The sequence below is a fragment of the Anolis carolinensis genome, chromosome 2 (assembly GCF_035594765.1).
Source record: "Anolis carolinensis isolate JA03-04 chromosome 2, rAnoCar3.1.pri, whole genome shotgun sequence".
Lineage (NCBI taxonomy): Eukaryota > Metazoa > Chordata > Lepidosauria > Squamata > Dactyloidae > Anolis > Anolis carolinensis.
Genome location: NC_085842.1, coordinates 68,492,678 through 68,509,675, shown reverse-complemented (window position 1 = coordinate 68,509,675; position 16,998 = coordinate 68,492,678). Strand labels below are relative to the sequence as shown.

General features: G+C 39.9%; 1 protein-coding gene across 17 annotated transcripts in view; it reads right to left on the bottom strand.

The window, feature by feature from the left end:
- Positions 1 to 617: 617 nt before the first annotated feature.
- erc2 (ELKS/RAB6-interacting/CAST family member 2) overlaps positions 618 to 16,998 on the bottom strand; it is a 698,491-nt gene continuing 682,110 nt past the window's right edge. For all 17 annotated transcript variants that reach the window (XM_062969888.1, XM_062969890.1, XM_062969892.1 and 14 more), the window contains one exon: positions 618 to 4,084. The gene's annotated coding sequence lies outside the window, so the exon portion shown is untranslated. The remainder of the gene's footprint in view (positions 4,085 to 16,998) is intronic.

The window sequence follows — 16,998 nt, the reverse complement described above, 5'->3', positions numbered from 1 at the left end:
AGGACACAAAGCAGGGATACAATTTTTCATTAAGTATATTTTAGCAATTTTCTTCCTGCTGCAAAAAGCCATTGAAAAACATAGTTTTTAAAGACTATTTGAAATTCATCAGTAAATCAGTAAAAATTCATCCATAGTTGCTTTACACTGAAAACGTTTTCTGCTCTGAAAACAATATTCCTGTGTACATGAACATTCTGTGCAGAAAGTGCTGTTTTCAATGCAAATCGCATGTGTGTGAATTTTGTGAAGAATAAACCCCAATTATAGTATTTTTTAAATATAGAAAACAGGTTTTTTTGCAGAGGAAATAATTTTGCATAGAATTTTTTTTTTGTGCAGAAAATTTTGTTTCCCGAACAAAGCAACCACGTGGAAACTGTAAAGCTTCTCATGAGTACAAAATTCTTCTCCTCAGGGTTTCTTGACACACAAAAGGCATGTTTTTAAATCATTTGTCAAATATTTCCCATCCCTAAAACAGATGTTTCCTCCTCATGCATTTGTAGCTTTTCATACTCTAGAATTCAAATTCATGCACAGTAGCTAGTTTCCACTTCTGAATCACTCCAGTTGCAACAGCATGAATGCTTAAGTTTTAATGATACCACACAATGTTCAGAAAGAAACCAGATTTATTTGATGAATATAAATGAGCTGATCAACACCAAGCACTTCTCATACACATGATAACAATGTTATGAACTCTAAATACCTTGGTACTTAACACTTCTACAAGACATTAAAAGTACAATGACTGCTCTAAAACATGCCCACTGGTAATTCCTAAGGATTCCTTAGTTTTTCATATCAATGTCCTTAACCATATGTCGAGATCACAATCCAGAACATGCCACTCACTTGAAGAAAATTATTACAAGAAGCACTATCAAATAAGGGTCAAAGTAAATAGGGAATACTGACCCATTGCTGCAGAACATCACATTCAGACAATCACTCTACACCAAAGGAAAATGCAGATATAGGTTGTGACACATCAGTAGTCTTTTCATAAACACTGTTTAAAAAGGAAATCAAAACCCACTTTCAAATGAAAGTCAATGTGCATTTACGTGCATACTAGATACACAAAAGTCATTTAAATACAAAATTCCATTTGTACATTGAAATGAAAGAATGTGCATTACAAGCATAATTTCACAGTAAAATAATACTCATCTTAAATGTTAACCAAAAATGGTTTGAGTTCTTCTTTTTTTTTTTTACACTGAAAGGGGAGGAGAAAACTACCAAACATTGCTTGAGTAAAATGTTTGCCCGACATCACAGTGTTTGTTGTAAACCCAGAGATTCTATTTCACGGTATGAAAAAATTTCTGCCCTAAATATTATAGAATATCATGTGAAACAAAAAAAGAGGGAACCAATGTAATGTTAGAGAAAATGTTTGTCTATACAGGCTAAATCTTAGGCCTTGATAAAAGTTAGGATCAATACTCTTACCAATATGAGTGGAGCAAATAAAAAATGCCCCCAAAATAATATCTGTGACAAAATTGGCACACACATATAAATATCTAGCTATACAGTTTTGATTTGTAAAGACCCTATGTTTTCCTAGTTTATTTCCTACTTCAAGTATTCAGTTGCAGAATTAAGGTAAAGACCTGACTGTAAGAGACACAGAAGGCATGATCTTCTGCAAAGCTTTCCTGCCCAAGCCCTATAGGGTTGTCAGAGAAGTTGTCCACCTCTCCTCTAACCCACTTCTCGCCCCTTTCACTTCAGTGGCGCTTGTGCCGAAGTACTCCCTTGAGGATTGTGCCCAGACAGCTGTCCCTTACTAGGACAACAACTTTGTCCCAAGAAACAGAAGTTTGTTGTCCAGGTTCGCAAGTGCAACATTTGTCATATGTGCTAAATAAATTCCTAGGAGCTTTGCTTTTTAAAGAAACGAAACAAAAACAAAGGTTTAAAATGTCATTGATAAAGGACAAACTTTTAAAGCATAACATGAATATGGATTCTATCTTTGCTATATAGATTTTATACAGATTTGTTATTTCAGGCATTAAATTCCTAGCGGAAATTCTGCTTGATTCCAGTGGAATTTTTAATTTCATCAAGGATGATGGTGTACTCAACAAATAAATTGTTGTTTTCTACAAAAATCATATTTTCCAGGAGGGTTAATATGTATGGCTCATAAAAGATGACCAGGATTAATTGCACTAACCTTTCAAAAGTAATAACAACATTTTGTTTCTAAATTCAGTGCAAGATTGTAGGAATATCCTGTTCAGATTTTTTTTTTCTCACAGCAGCAAAGAAAAAGAAAAGAAAGATACTAAGAATTAAGGCCACACATGTTTAATTCCACGGGGAGGCAATCCATTCCACAGTACTGCTGCATGACATCCATTTATTTCAGCAAAGCCCGGCATGTATCTTATTAAAATAAATGGACATTTCACAGCAGAAGGGGTAGGTGATTTCATATGTTATTTCATTTTCTATTTTATTTTATTTTTTAGAATTGCAGATAGTCAATATCCACTTACATGAACCTCAAAGTGCCCCTTCCACTGGCAAAAAGATGTGTCAGTGAAAGAACTGAACCCTTGCATGCATACATATGCCAGATTGAATTAAAATGCTTATTAAAGGGGGAGACCTTTGCTTTGGGGAAACAACAGATATTTAATCATCAATAATACTCTGTCCCTACATTTAACAGCTTCAGCCTTTCCCCACTCCAAGCATTTAACTTCTGGCATGTGCTTTCACTTGTTCATGGTTATTATCATTTATTTCATCATAGAGATAATCTTTAATTATCTCCTAATTCACTGACGCTTTATTTTGTTTAACATTTAAAATACAGTATAAAGTATAGTAAGCATTGTTGCCCTGTTCAGAAAACAACAATGTATGGTCCCTTCTCAAAAAGGAGACCAAATGCATATATCAAATAATCACAACATTCTTATTTTAATTTAAAAAATTCAGAGTCCCAGCTTTCATATGAAGTACTGTTGTGCATTTGGACAATAAAAGTTTGATACATCCTCATAGATGTTTCTAAAATATGTATACAGATACATGTACACATGCTTGCTTCAAGCTTTTATCATCCAGACAGACATCAACCACTGTATATAAATCATTTCTAGACAATTTAGACTGCAATCCTATACACACCAAGCTAAGAATAAGCACCATTAGACTTAATGGGACTTAGGTCTAAGTAGATATGTATAGGATTGTACTGTTAGATGCCCCATGCATTGTCAGAGACACACACCATATTGTTATATGCCAACAGATGTTATAGTACCAAAAATTGATTTCATTTCCAACCTGGCCCAGAGCTTAATACTGGTGGTTACATAATCAAAATGGTCTGAATAAGATAAGAAACAGAGGAGGGCAAAGACATATTATTACCCTGAAAAGCCCACATTATTGTGGACATGATTAACGCTGACATCATTAAGTAACAGCTTTCTAGTCCTGTAATAATCTAATGCATTAGAAGTGATACTTTAGAAGAAACTAACCATAATCAGCAGATGGTGACACTGCAAACTAATGGAACCTCAATTACATATTAAAATTAATACAAATCTGTCAATGAACTGTTTCAATGTACTTCATTCAATAATACTTAGCTGGAAAAAAGGAACAATTCATATGACCCCATTAAAAGTAATGAAGTTCTTCTAATTCCTGATGAAGCCCCCTTAATTGTTTTCCAAAGTATCTGACTTCATAATAGATTACAAGAAACAATGGAGAAGAGACTCACTTATGCAGCGTATTATTTCATTTCTACCTTCGTGTGCCCGACCCACTTCTGTGGACTTTTTGGGAAAGAGTGGTGATTACCATACATTCAGGGTCCCACTGCAGATCTTTCTCCTCCCCCCCTCTTCTTCTTCTTCTTCTTCTTCTTCTTCTTCTTCTTCTGCTTCTGCTTCTGCTTCCTCTTCTTCTTCCTCCTCCTCCTCCTTCTCCTCTTCCTCCTCCTCCTCCTCCTCCTCCTCTTTTTCAGTCATTTTTCTTGCCAGTTCATCATGCAGTGCTGCATATTGTTTGCTTCTTTCTCCAGCTCCTCTGATAACTGCAATTAATAAAACATGCAACAATTAGTTCACATCAAGGTTGCCTGGCTCCTTTATCTGCTATTTTACACATATTCTTCTCAAGGTCCTCAAATCTAGATATGATAATCGGTTTCAGGTTCTACCATTCAGATATACTCAATGTGTTGTCGAAGGCTTTCATGGCCGGAATCACTGGATGGCTGAGTTTTCCGGGCTGTATGGCCATGTTCCAGAAGCATTCTCTCCTGACTTTTCACCCACATCTATGCCTACCATAGATGTGGGTGAAATGTCAGGAGAGAATGCTTCTGGAAAATTGCCATACAGCCTGGAAAACTCACAGCAACCGAGATATACTCATTTTAGCAATCCCTACAGCTGGACATTTAAGTGGACCAGACTTACCAGTTCCCATGATCATGTTGGAGCACAACTATTTTGTGTGTGTGTGTGGTCTTTCCAGTTTTTTTGGGGCTTTTAAACTGGTTTTTAATAATGGCCATTTCTTTTTGCTATTTGTTGGAAATATCTTTTGCTATTCAAGGTGATTTGGGTTTTTTGTTTAATGTTGTGCTTTTGTTTGGTTTCCTGTTATGGGGGTGATTTTAAAAACAGACAAAGAAATTGTATCCTGTAAATGACTTACACATCCATGATTTGCTTTACAGCAGAAATGCCTAGATGTTTCTGTCCATATTCAGCTAAAAAGTCCAGAAGCAGAACTGCAGATGTCAAAGAGCAAGAATTTCAGTAGCAGAAAGTGCTGTCATTGGCAAAAGCTGGACAGCTCTTTTGTAAAAAAGAGAGAGCAAGCTAAAGCTCTTACTTCAGTTAAAATGTTGTTGTGTGCCTTCAAGTTGACTCCAATTTATCACAATCTACTTGTGGGGTTTTTTTATTCAAAGGAGGTTTGCAATTGTCTCTTTCTAAGGCTGAGAAAAAAAGACTTGCCAAAGGGTTTCTATGGTTGAGTGATCTTCCAGTCCTAGTCCAGCACTTAAAACTGCTATACCACATTGGCTCATTATGGAAAAGTAAGTGCCACCGAGATTTATTTTGGGATTTAGAGTAAGGGTGCGTATAATTTAAGTGTTTATGTTTCCATAAGGTCCTAAGACCTCATCCTGTTCAGTAGTACCACTTTTGTAGTGATCTTTGTTCCATTTTTTTTTTCACTGCAGGGACAAAAGATAGGCCTTCCACACTGATCATCCTATATATCAGAACAGTAAATAGAGAACAATAAGATGAAATGTTCATAGGTTATTCTAATGAGTTTTGCAACAAATTAGTCTGATGAAGTCAGATCTAGCCTTAGAAAAGTTAAACCATAACACACTGTTAGACTTTTAGATGCCCTAGATTCAAGAAGGCTCTGCTATTTCTGATGCAACAGCCAAAAACAGTTATGTTTCTGAAGGTGTATATTCTTACACATATTACTATATATACCATATTGTACTGAATACTCCAAGAAGTATTACAGAGTGCATAGGTTATATAAGTTATATATATGGGAAATTTGGACGGTAACCAATCACACCAAAATATAGAATCAAGTTATAATTTTTTCCTCTCTTCATCTAAAAATGATGTGCAAATGCATTACTTCAGTATTATACTCGGAAATAGTCTTATTCAAAATGTTTTCTTCTTTACATCACACAGGAAGAAGGGATAAAACAAATCCTTTGCAATTTATTTTCACATTAAACTTAGTCTGTGGCTCAAACATTAGGCATAAAATTACCTAATACTATTCTCGTAGTTATAAATACATTTCCAAGATATCTGTAGTTGCATGGTCTTGAGCACAATACCTCAGGTTTTTAACAAGTGAAATACTCAGAAAGACTGCTTTTGGCTGAAGAAGTGTAGAGTTTTGTTGTTGCCTGAAAAAAACCTTAATAACACATGATGATATATGTAGATAGCTGAAATCTGGCAGTAATATATAGAAATAAGCTACAAACCTTTACGAGGCTATCCCCATAGATACAAAATAAAAATAATGAAACCCGATAAATAATACCCCTTAATAGAATAGAATACCTTTATTTGGCATTGTGCTATTGCACAACAAAATTACATGCCTTCCCCCGCACACACCACAAAACAATACATCCATCCCTCCACACCCTCACTATGCAGCCCCCAATGCCACATCAGTATGAAACCACGGAGTTCAACAGCTCTAGGATAAAAACTATTCTTCAGTCTATTTGTTCTTGTCTTTGTCACCCTGTACCATCTGCCAGATGGCAATAATTCAAAATAATAATAATATGTCGGGTGAGATGGATTGCCAAGAATGTTCTGAGATTTCTTAAGGCAGCTGGAATTATAAAGTTCTTCCAAAGAGGGGAGAAGGCAACCAATGATTCACTATGCAAAAGTGGTGACCCTTTGGAGTGCCTTCCTATCTGCCACTGTGCAGTTACCAAATGATGAGCAGATGAAGTAGGTTACAACACTCTCTATAGCACAGCAGTAGAAAGTCACCAGCAGTTTTTCATTCAGTTGGTGATTCCTTAGGAGTCTCAGCTAGTACAGTTTCTGCTGGAGCCTCTTAACCAACTGTGCCATATGAGTACCCCAGGTCAGATCCTCCTTCACAGTGACACCCAGGAACTTAAAATTGGCCACCAGCTCCACTTGGTCTCTATTTATGACCAAGGGCTGGATTTGAGTATGAAAATCCAAGATCCATTAGTTTAGACACCAGTCTATGTGGAAGGAGTGTGTTTAATATGGAACTAAAAAGCAAAAAGCATCCTCACATAGTTCCCCCATCATTCCAGGTGAGTCAGAGAAGTGTGGAGTGTGATGACTATAGTGTCCTCTGAAGATCTGTTGGCTCTATATGCAAATTGATATTTATGCAGTGCATGTAGAAGGCAAGAAATGATATGCCAGCAGACCAGTTTTTCAAGGCACTTCATGATGACGGAAGTGATGGAAGTGAGTGCCACTGGTCTGATGGTTTAACCTGCTGTGCTAAAACCCAGCCCTGAAAATTCCCATTATGGAACTTCTTTGGTACTGAAACAATGATGGAGGCCTTAAAACAAGATGGAGTAATAGACTGAGATAAAGACCAGCTAAAGATCACAGTAAAAACACCAGCCAAACCCCATAAAACGGGGGTCTTTAAACTAAGGCCCGCAGGTCAGATGAAGCCTTCCAAGGTCATTTAGCTGGCCCAGCCCTAAAGTTTAGATTTGGGTCACCCTAAGTCTGAAACCATTCAAAGGCACACAACAACAATCCTAATGAACTTGATATCTCATCAGTCAAAAGCAGGCCCACACTTTAAATTGAAATACTAATAAGTTCATACTGGTTAAAATAATCCTTAATGTTAAACATCGTATTGTTCTTTCAATATTTTTGCCCTAAAAATAAGATATGTTCCATATGCCTAGGAATTTGATGATGTTCTTTTCAAACTATAGTCCACCCCCCCACCCCCAACAATCTAAGAGACTGTGAACTAGCCATTTGCTTAAGAAGTTTGAGGACCCCTGCCATAAGACATCATAATTTCAGACAAGGCATGTAAAAACCAAGAATTAGAGAATATATGAACTGTCTTTTATTTTATTTTTTTGCTGGTTTCTAAATGCTAATTCCATGCCCCAGTAAGTCACCCCAGTAGGCTCCCATATGCTGTTCCCTATCTAATGCCTTTGCATGATTCATCCTCATCACCATCATCATTGTCACAACAACATATTATATTTGAATTACATGTGCATAGTTTATTTAAGAAACGTATAAGCTTATTCTAAAACGTAAGTATTGCCTAACAATAATACGAATCAATACTGCAATTAGTATTCACACACCAAGCATTCCCAGCGCTTTTGTTAAAAACAGTTGGACCCAAAACTTTTTGACATGAATGGAAAGATTCCCATCAACTTCATTAGGAATTTGGATCCAACTCTGGAAGAAGAAGAAATGATTTCTACAGAGTTGGAAAGTTTGGGAGTTCCTGAAGTAGATCATGTTACTAGTTCTGGCACATAAAATCACTGCAAACGTTTTATGAAAACTCTAAGTCAAAGAACGCGCTGCATTTTGTGAACTGTACATAGTTCCCATTCTTTTGTGTGTGGAGGATCGCTCAAAGAGATATATAGACACAGGAAGTACCCATGCAAATTAACAAGAAGCACATGTTCCAACTATAAGAACCTATATGGTCCTTCTCTCCCCCCCTCCTCCCCCCCTCTCACTTGTACCAGGTTAGAAGCTGAACAATGTATAATTTCCCAATGTTCTTGATATTTCACAATTTGAAGTACCTTGGCAATTCTCACTAATGTTAAAACCAAAATTCTGCTCAAAGAAAGAAACAATGAAGAAGAATGAGCAAAGAAATACAAAATGCATTTCTTGGCTCTCTCTAGCTTTCTTACAGCAGTATTACAATTCTTGGATAAATTTCCCACTCCTGTCTTTCTCAACTGATTAATTCATCAATAAAATGCATGAATCTTAATCCAAAATAGAAAAAAGAAAGGAACAAGAGAAAATACAGGAACAATATGGCTTTTCAACACTTGCTGGAGCTATGTATATATTTTTTATTTCTGTCTTTTGGACTACATTATGCCAAAAATACAGAACACATAGCCTTAACACTCCAATCATAAACTACCTTAACAATAATTATGTGGATTTCAGGATAATTATTTCTTTAGTAAGCCATTTACCACATAATAGGTTACATCAAGTTTAATGGAGTTTACTACTAGATATCTGATTTGGAAAGGGGTGAACATTTAATTCAGTGTGGTTATTGTTGTTGCTGTTGCTTTCAAAAAAATGTATGAAGTCCAACACATTTCTACAAGAATAGGATAAAAAGAATCCGAGACTTTAGAAAATCATATCTGGAAGAAACCAAAATAGCCAAATTCATCCATTGAAGCAAAGTGCTTGGAATGTTTGGCTCTTACAAGTCTGGGTTTGATATTCAACCATGGTGTGAATCTTGTTTGCCATTGATTACTTTCAAATCATTTCTATCTCATTGTGACCTTAAGGCATCCCTATCATGGGGTTTCCTTGGCAAGATTTGTTTGGAGGTTTGCCATTGCCTTTCTGTAAAGCTGAGAGTGTGTGATTTTAAACAAGGGACCTGAGGATTCCATCCAGCTCTGCTGTCTCTGGACTACTTGTGAGTAGGCAGAAGCCCTAGTCCCAATCCAAGTGGGTGTGACTCAGCAACCTCCAAGCAGGGAGAAGCTATAAAAGCTGAGTCACACTAGGCCTGGTAAGGCTTCAGTCTGCTACAGCTTTTTCACAAGAGACCTGAGGATTCCATCCAGCTCTGCTGTCTTTGGACTACTTGTGAGTAGGCAGAAGCCCAAGGCCCATTCCAACTAAGCCACAGGGTGATGGGGGTTGCCTTGGGGTTCGGTTCTGGCATGTGGAGTGAGAAGAAAGAGTGGAAGGAAAGCGTGGAAGAAAGAAAGAGCTTCGCCCACCATTAAAACAGAACCTGCAAAGTTACAAGTTGCAAGACCCGACCGAGCGAAGCAAGATCCTTCTATCCTTACCTGGCTGCTGGTTTTAGAATTCCATTTGTCCACCCTGCTTGCTGTGCCACTCTGGGGTCGTCAGGACCATCGTACTGTGGTTGAGGTGCCATGTGGCTCTGCTCCTCTTCCACTGTCCCTCATTGTGCTGGGCGGTGGCCGAGCGGTTGCCGGAGGAGGCAGGTGTTTTGTTTTTATTTATTTACTTACAGTATTTATATTCCACCCTTCTCACCCTGAAGGGGACTCAGGGCAGATCACATTATACACACATAGGGCAAACATTCAATGCCCATAAACACATCAGACAGAGACAGACAGACGCAGAGGCAATTTAACCTTCTCCTGAGGGGATGTTCGATTCTGGCCACAGGGGGGAGCAGCTGCTTCATCATCCACTCTGACGGCACTTCCTCATTCCAAGTCGTAAATTAGTTAAACTTGCCCCCCCCTACTTTTATAAGTGGTACCTTATTTCCTACTTGATAGATGCAACTATCTTTCAGGTTGCTAGGTCAGCAACGAGCAGGTGCTATTTTTTATTTTAATTGACGGGTGCTCACCCCACCATGGGCTGGCCTCAAACTCATGACCTCATGGTCAGAGTGATTTATTGCAGCAGGCTGCTCAACAGCCTGCACCACAGCCCAGCCCGGCTGTTAGGGTGGTGTGTGCTGGTGGAGCGGGGACGACGCGCTCGTGGCAGTGGATCCTGCAGGGTTGGTGTGATCTGATGAAAAGCCCAGCGTGGACCTGGTGGGGGCATTTGCCATAATTCACGTTGACAGTGGCGCAAGAGGCAAGGGGAAGTCGCTGTTACGAGCCGCTGCCATTTTGTGGGTGCTGTGTGGTCCTGGCCTTGGATTTTGCCCATTGATTTGCCCATTGTTCCGCAGGTGCCAGGCTGGACTGGTGACTGAGAACTGGGGGTGGGGTGCTGGGCCTCGTCACGCTCTATTAGCATCATCTGTGACCGGACCAGTCCTGGTGTTATAATATCACTACTGCTGTGGGAGGCAAGGCGAAACACCATCTGCCATATTTGTCACGCTCTAAGCACCTTACAAAGAGACTTACTGCCTACTAGCACTTTACTCCATCAAATAGCTACTGCCTGCGAAGCTCTTGCCTACTGAACTGCTGCCTACTAAGCACTTTAATAATCAAATGCTCATCAAGCACTTTAGAGGGACAGTGTTGTTACCAGTAAGACACTTTTAGGGAACAGAACAGACACTACTGAGCACTTTACCAGTAGAACTGAACTGCTGCACTTTATGAACTAAACTAAACTGAACTGAACCTCCTATATTACATCAAATATTTATTATTATTACATCAAATATTTATTATTGGACCCTCCTATTGACCTGAATTAAGCACTATAGCACTTTGTCATTGCGGTTGTGATGACACAGAGACCTTCGGGTCATGACCCTGTGCTGGTTGCGGACCAGAACGATGAGGATTTAGAAATTTGCCGACTCAGCAAGAGTCCGCTTCCTTCCAGATGCTCCCTGTTGACAATTCAAGCCCAGAGCGCATTAAAAAAGCCCTTGAAGCCGAGTCCGTTCCCAGAGTTTCCCCTCCTTTTCAAAGGAGGCTGTTTTGGGAGTCAAGCCGCTCAGAGAAGGCCAGTCGGAGGAGAAGCGCGAGATTAGCTGCCAGAGAGAATGCTGATTAAACCGTTTCCCTTGAGAGTTTCCAGGGAGGCTTGCATCTGGCGAAGATGTTGTCTCTAGTCAGTTTTTCCCCTGGGAAAAGTGTTGGACACCTGTTTTGAAAGGGAGATTTGAAGTCCCTTAAAAGTTCTGCGCGCTGGCCAGCCAGCACAGTGTCAATGTGTCAGTTGGAGCATCAACTAGTCCTCTAGTCCTTGTGGCGCTCTACTCTCAAGTAGACTGGGCGCAGCGCCTCGCCTTCTAGCCAAGTTTGGATCACGTTTGGATCCACTACTCCCAGTCTTGTCTTGCCTTGTTTCCTTGCCTTGCCTTGAACTCCTTGCCTTGGACTGACTTCTTGAGACTCTTGCAAAAGACCTGGATTATTCCCCACTCAAACTGCTTGGAAGTTAGAGTGTGTTTCGGTTTACTGGATTATTATCTTTAAACTCTAATACTGGACATTGGACCTTATAATACTGGAAGGTCCCAGAAGGTCTATTGTTGAACTATATATTCTGCTTATTTTTGTTCTATTCATTCAACTCCTTAATAAAGATATTAGATTGTTTATTGGCTTCGGTGTATGGTTTCCAGTGCTCACGCAGCCTAGAGTATCACAGCGGTGGTTGCGACCACAGTTAACATCTATAGTGACTAAGGTGTGTTAGCATCCAGGGCATTAATTAAGGGTCAGGGAGGGCTAATAGATGGGTGGGAAGGGAGGGCAGTGGTTAGATTCTATTGAGCTAGTGCGATTACCGACCACAGATAACAGTATAAACAGATGAAATTGAAGCACTGGAGCACTTTATTAGGGATTGTGGTAAAGAAATTAACATCCTTGCACTTTAAGCTTGAGTATACTACTGCTTCCAATTGTAATTCCAACATAACCCCCTCACCCAGGGTCCCTCTCCCAGATGGTGGAAACAATATCTATCTACCAGGCCTGAAGGCGGTGCTGCACGTTCACTTTAGACCTATAAGACAAGGCTGGGAGCTATTGAGTTTCTACTTACTATAACATCTGTAGAATCTCTTAGGTGGGGGAGGGAAAGAGGGAAAGGTTTATTTCTACATTAAAGGAGGTGGGAGCAGGGAGCAGTGGTAATAAGATCCTCATGCATGAAAGTGAGTTTACCACTATGGTGGACCATGTAGGGAGAGGGTGTGTATCTAGTGGCCAGGGGCCTCCCATTGAAGTAATTCAGGGGAGAGGGAGATATGGGAAAGGGAGGCATAATCTAATTTGACCTAGGGTAAGAAAGAGAGTTCTTTTAGATTTAAAATGGCCTCCTGACACAGTAAATTTGGGTGCCCAGGTTGGCGGACCCTCTGATTTGAAGGTGGTGCTGCTGAATGCCAGGTCTGCTAACGGTAAAGCTGCGATCACCCAGGATCTTATCCTGGATGAGCGGGCAGACCTAGTGTGCATAACAGAGACCTGTTAGGCTGGGAGCTAATCTCACCCAGCTTTGTCCACCAGGTTATACCATGCAGCACCAACCAAGATCTGGAGGGTGGGAAGGAGGGGTCACAGTAGTCTATATAGAGTCTGACCAGGTGCCCCATCCCACAGTCAACCTTGTTCGAATGTGGGGGCCGGGACAGTTTAGGGATTCTGTTAGTGTACCGACCACCCTGCTGCATTACAGTCTCCCTGCCTGAGCTAGCTGGGGTGGTCTCAGGCCTGGTATTGGAGTTCCAATGGCTCCTTGTGCTGGGGGACTTCAATGTCCATGCTGAGACCACTCTCTCTGGGGCAGCTCAGGACTTCATGGCCGCCATGGCAACCATGGGGTTATCTCAACTAGTATCTGGCCCTACCCACAAAACAGGGCACACACTTGACTTGGTTTTCTGCCAGGGATGGGAGGAAGGTGGCAGTGTGGAGGAACTTACTATCACTCCCTTGCCATGGACCGACCATCATCTGATCAGATTTAGACTCACTGTGCCCCCTAACCTCTGCAGGGATGGAGGACCTATTAAAATGGTCCGCCCCAGGAGGTTTATGGACCTGGATGGATTCCTGACAGCTCTTGGGGAGTTTCCCACCACCTCGGCTGGTGACCCTGTCGATGCTCTGGTCACCCTCTGGAACAAGGAGGTGGCCAGGGCAATAGACACGATCACTCTGGAAGGTCCCCTCTCGAGTATCTGAGCGAAACCATCTCCTTGGTTTACTGAGGAGCTGGCAGCGATGAAGCAAAAGAAGAGGGAACTAGAGAGCGTGTGGCATTCAGAGCCTGGTTTTGACCTATAAAGCCCTAAACGGTTCTGGCCCAATCTACTTGTCTGAATGTATCTCCTCTTATGAGCCAGTAAGATCCCTAAAATCATCTGGAGAGGCCCTGCTCTCAGTCCCACCTGCCTCGCATGCGTGGCTGGTGGGAACGAGGGACAGGGGCCTTCTTGGTGGTGGCTCCCCGGCTGTGGAACACCCTCCCCAGAGATATTCGACAAGCCCCAACCCTTCTGGGCTTCAGAAGAGCCCTAAAAACATGGTTATGTGCTCAGGCTTTTAATGAATAAATGACAAAGATGAGATGGACCGATTTATGGCTAAAGCATGAGGTTTCTTGGACCAATGGATCTAACCATATGTTTTAAATTTTTATATTGTATTTATTAGTTTTTAACTGATTTTATGTACTGTTGTGATTTTAACTATTTGTAGGCATTGAATTGTTGCTATTTGTTGTAAGCTGCCCTGAATCCCTTCGGGTGAGAAGGGCGGGATATAAATGTTGGAAATAAATAAATAAATAAATAAATGGTTGAGCAGAGATTTAAACCCTGATCTCCTGAGGTCCTATTCTGATACTCAAATCGCTACATCACATTGACTCTCATAAATCCTGTTAGTCCCAACTGGATGGCAGCCTCTAAGTATGGCATCAAATGAAAGTTGCCACAACCTTTTAAAGTTTAACCAATACAAATTGTTGAGTCTTTTTCATACTTTAAATAAGAACTTTCTAAAATTGCAGGCCTTCATAAATGGAACAGAAAGGAACTGAACTTTTTCCAAAAGTCAAATGTGGAAGAAAGGAAATGCGACACGTCCATTCATCCCTATATGCTACAGTTATACCTCATTAGGCAGCATATTCCAGGATGCTATTTCTTTAATGGAAAAATGTTACCAGAAGCATAAATAACACAGTGGTATAGCAATTTGTGTGTAGGACTAAGACTCTGGAGATCAGAATTCAAACTCTAGCTTTGGCCATAGAAACCCATCTCAGGGACAAACGTCATTTGAAGAAATCATGCCAAGAAAATCCTGTGATAGCTTTGCCTTGGGGTTGCTATAACCCAGAAATTACTTGAAAGCACACAACAATAACATATATATTACATCGCAGGTAAATAGAGAAAAAAAGAGATAGTATTGGAAGTACACCAGTCTGCAGTCTTGTAGTCACATTCCAAGAGTGTTATCTGCATAGATAGCTGTTGTTCATTCACTGCAAACCCAGAGTATGACAAGTGATACAGAGAAAAAGAAGGTATAACATAGCTCAGGATTTTTAGCACTAAAACCACATGTTTCTGTTGATGGCTCTGACCTTTTCAAAGATTGGGATCCTGGATTAAGCCAGGATGTACACAGGCACTACATGGCTTATGACTACCGGGCGTACAAGGATACACCCAAGGTTCTAAAAACAATACTCCATTTATTATTATTTGTTTATTACAATACTTATATCCTGCCCTTCTCACCCGCTCTCAGGGCGGCTTACAATAAAACATGCAAACATTATAGTGAAGATCCCCATTCTGAAACTGATTATACTTTTACAAGTCTTCCTTTAAAGCTATTGGTATGCAATACTGCAATACTGAAATAACACGGAGAAATACAAGTGTTATGGTTCTTCAGATTCACTTTTTCTTTTAAAAGCATCTGTCCAATTCACACACTTTGTTCTTCCAGCCCTTTCTTTTCCATGATGAGAGACAGGGTAAATATAAAAGGAGGAGTAACTAGTGATTAATAACAATAATAAAATGAAGGCATATTTTTAAAAAAACATCTGGTCTAATGTCTGCCTTGTTTCGGATAAATTCTAAATGTTTTATGGCAAGCATCCAGATACAAAAACAGATACTCATTGATAAAATTTGAAAGGCCTTTCTTCCAACATATGGGGCACACATAAAAGGCACACAAGTGAAATGATTAGGAGGGGAAGGGAATGGAGGAGAATGAATATATCTGAGCTCAGCAAGTCAAGATATAAGCAATTCCTTTCTGCCTGTGCAGTCCCTTCATTCCCCTATTTGCAGCATGGCACAGTTAAACCAGAGCATCCCTAATTAAGTGTGGTTCCTTTAGTTTCATTTGAAACTTGGTTAACAATTTTGGAACAAACCAGGATCTTAAATTATGGCTTGAAATTGGTTTAAATTGGTTAACTTGTCTCAAACCAGATTTTTATGGTTTGGATGAAACAGGAAACTGAATGAAATAAAAAACTATGGATACCTGAACTGAACTGGGGGGGTTGCTGAGGCTTCATTTCTAAACTTTTTCTAAAGTACAGTTAGTGAAAATTTCTTTACTATAACAAGAGTAATGAAATTTTGTTACTATTTCATTATAGTAATTGTTCATGTGCATAATTAAATGACTATAATTGGGGAAACTTCAGGGGCTCCCATCTTAGACATTTTTAAAGCTATTGCGGAGAAACTTGCTACAATAGTAGAATACATTTACCCCTGTTTGCCCACCAAATTTCAGAATGTTTCACTTATTCACTGATTTTTGGCCAATTTTCAAAGTTTCAGGGAGGGACAGAATTCTCTCTCCACTATCCTGATTGGTTTTTCTGATGCTGATGCAGTCTGTAAAATGTAGTTTAGGGCAGGACCTTTTGAATTCTCTGGCATAGGGCTCCTCCCTTCCCAAACTACATTTCCCAGAGTTCTGTGCCGCTCCCAAGAATCCCAAATGAATCCCAAAATGATCTTTGGAGTTGGGGGTTGAGCTTGGAGTCAAGTCAGGTGGGTGAGGAAGTGCTCAGAAACAGCTTTCATGTGAACCACATTGTTATCAATCCTAGAAGCCGAGGGACACAACAATGTGCTTCAGAGGCTCAGGCCTGCAACCTGTTTGAACCCAGATCAGAAGAGAACTAATTTTTCCCCTTTCCCATTTCATGCTCACAGCTACATCCATTAACCACATCCATGCAAGGATGTGACTAGTATGGATCAAGTATCCCTTATCCAGAATTATGAAATCTAAAATACTCCCATATCCAAAATTGTTCACATAGGTTGCTGAAATAGTGACACCTTTGTTTTCTAATGGATTATTGTTCACAAACTTTGTCTCATGCACAATTTTTTAAAAATATATTGTGCATAAAATTACCTTCAGACTATGTATGTATAAGGTGTGTATGAAACATAAATGTATTGGGGCAGATCTCCAAGATCGCTCATGTATATGCAAGTATTCCAAAATCTGGACAAAAAGCTGAAATATTGAATACTTGTAGCCCCAAGCATTTTGGGCAAGACATGTTCAACCTGTATTATTTTACATTTTTTTAAAGACCCATTGTCTGTGGACTCCAACTGACTGTTTTGGCTTACATTCATCACATGCCTCAAACAGATCTGTGTCACACTCCCATCGCAATTGATCTCTTGAATGTAACCTAGCTGCTGTGCCTTTATTCCTCTTCCTTATAAAAC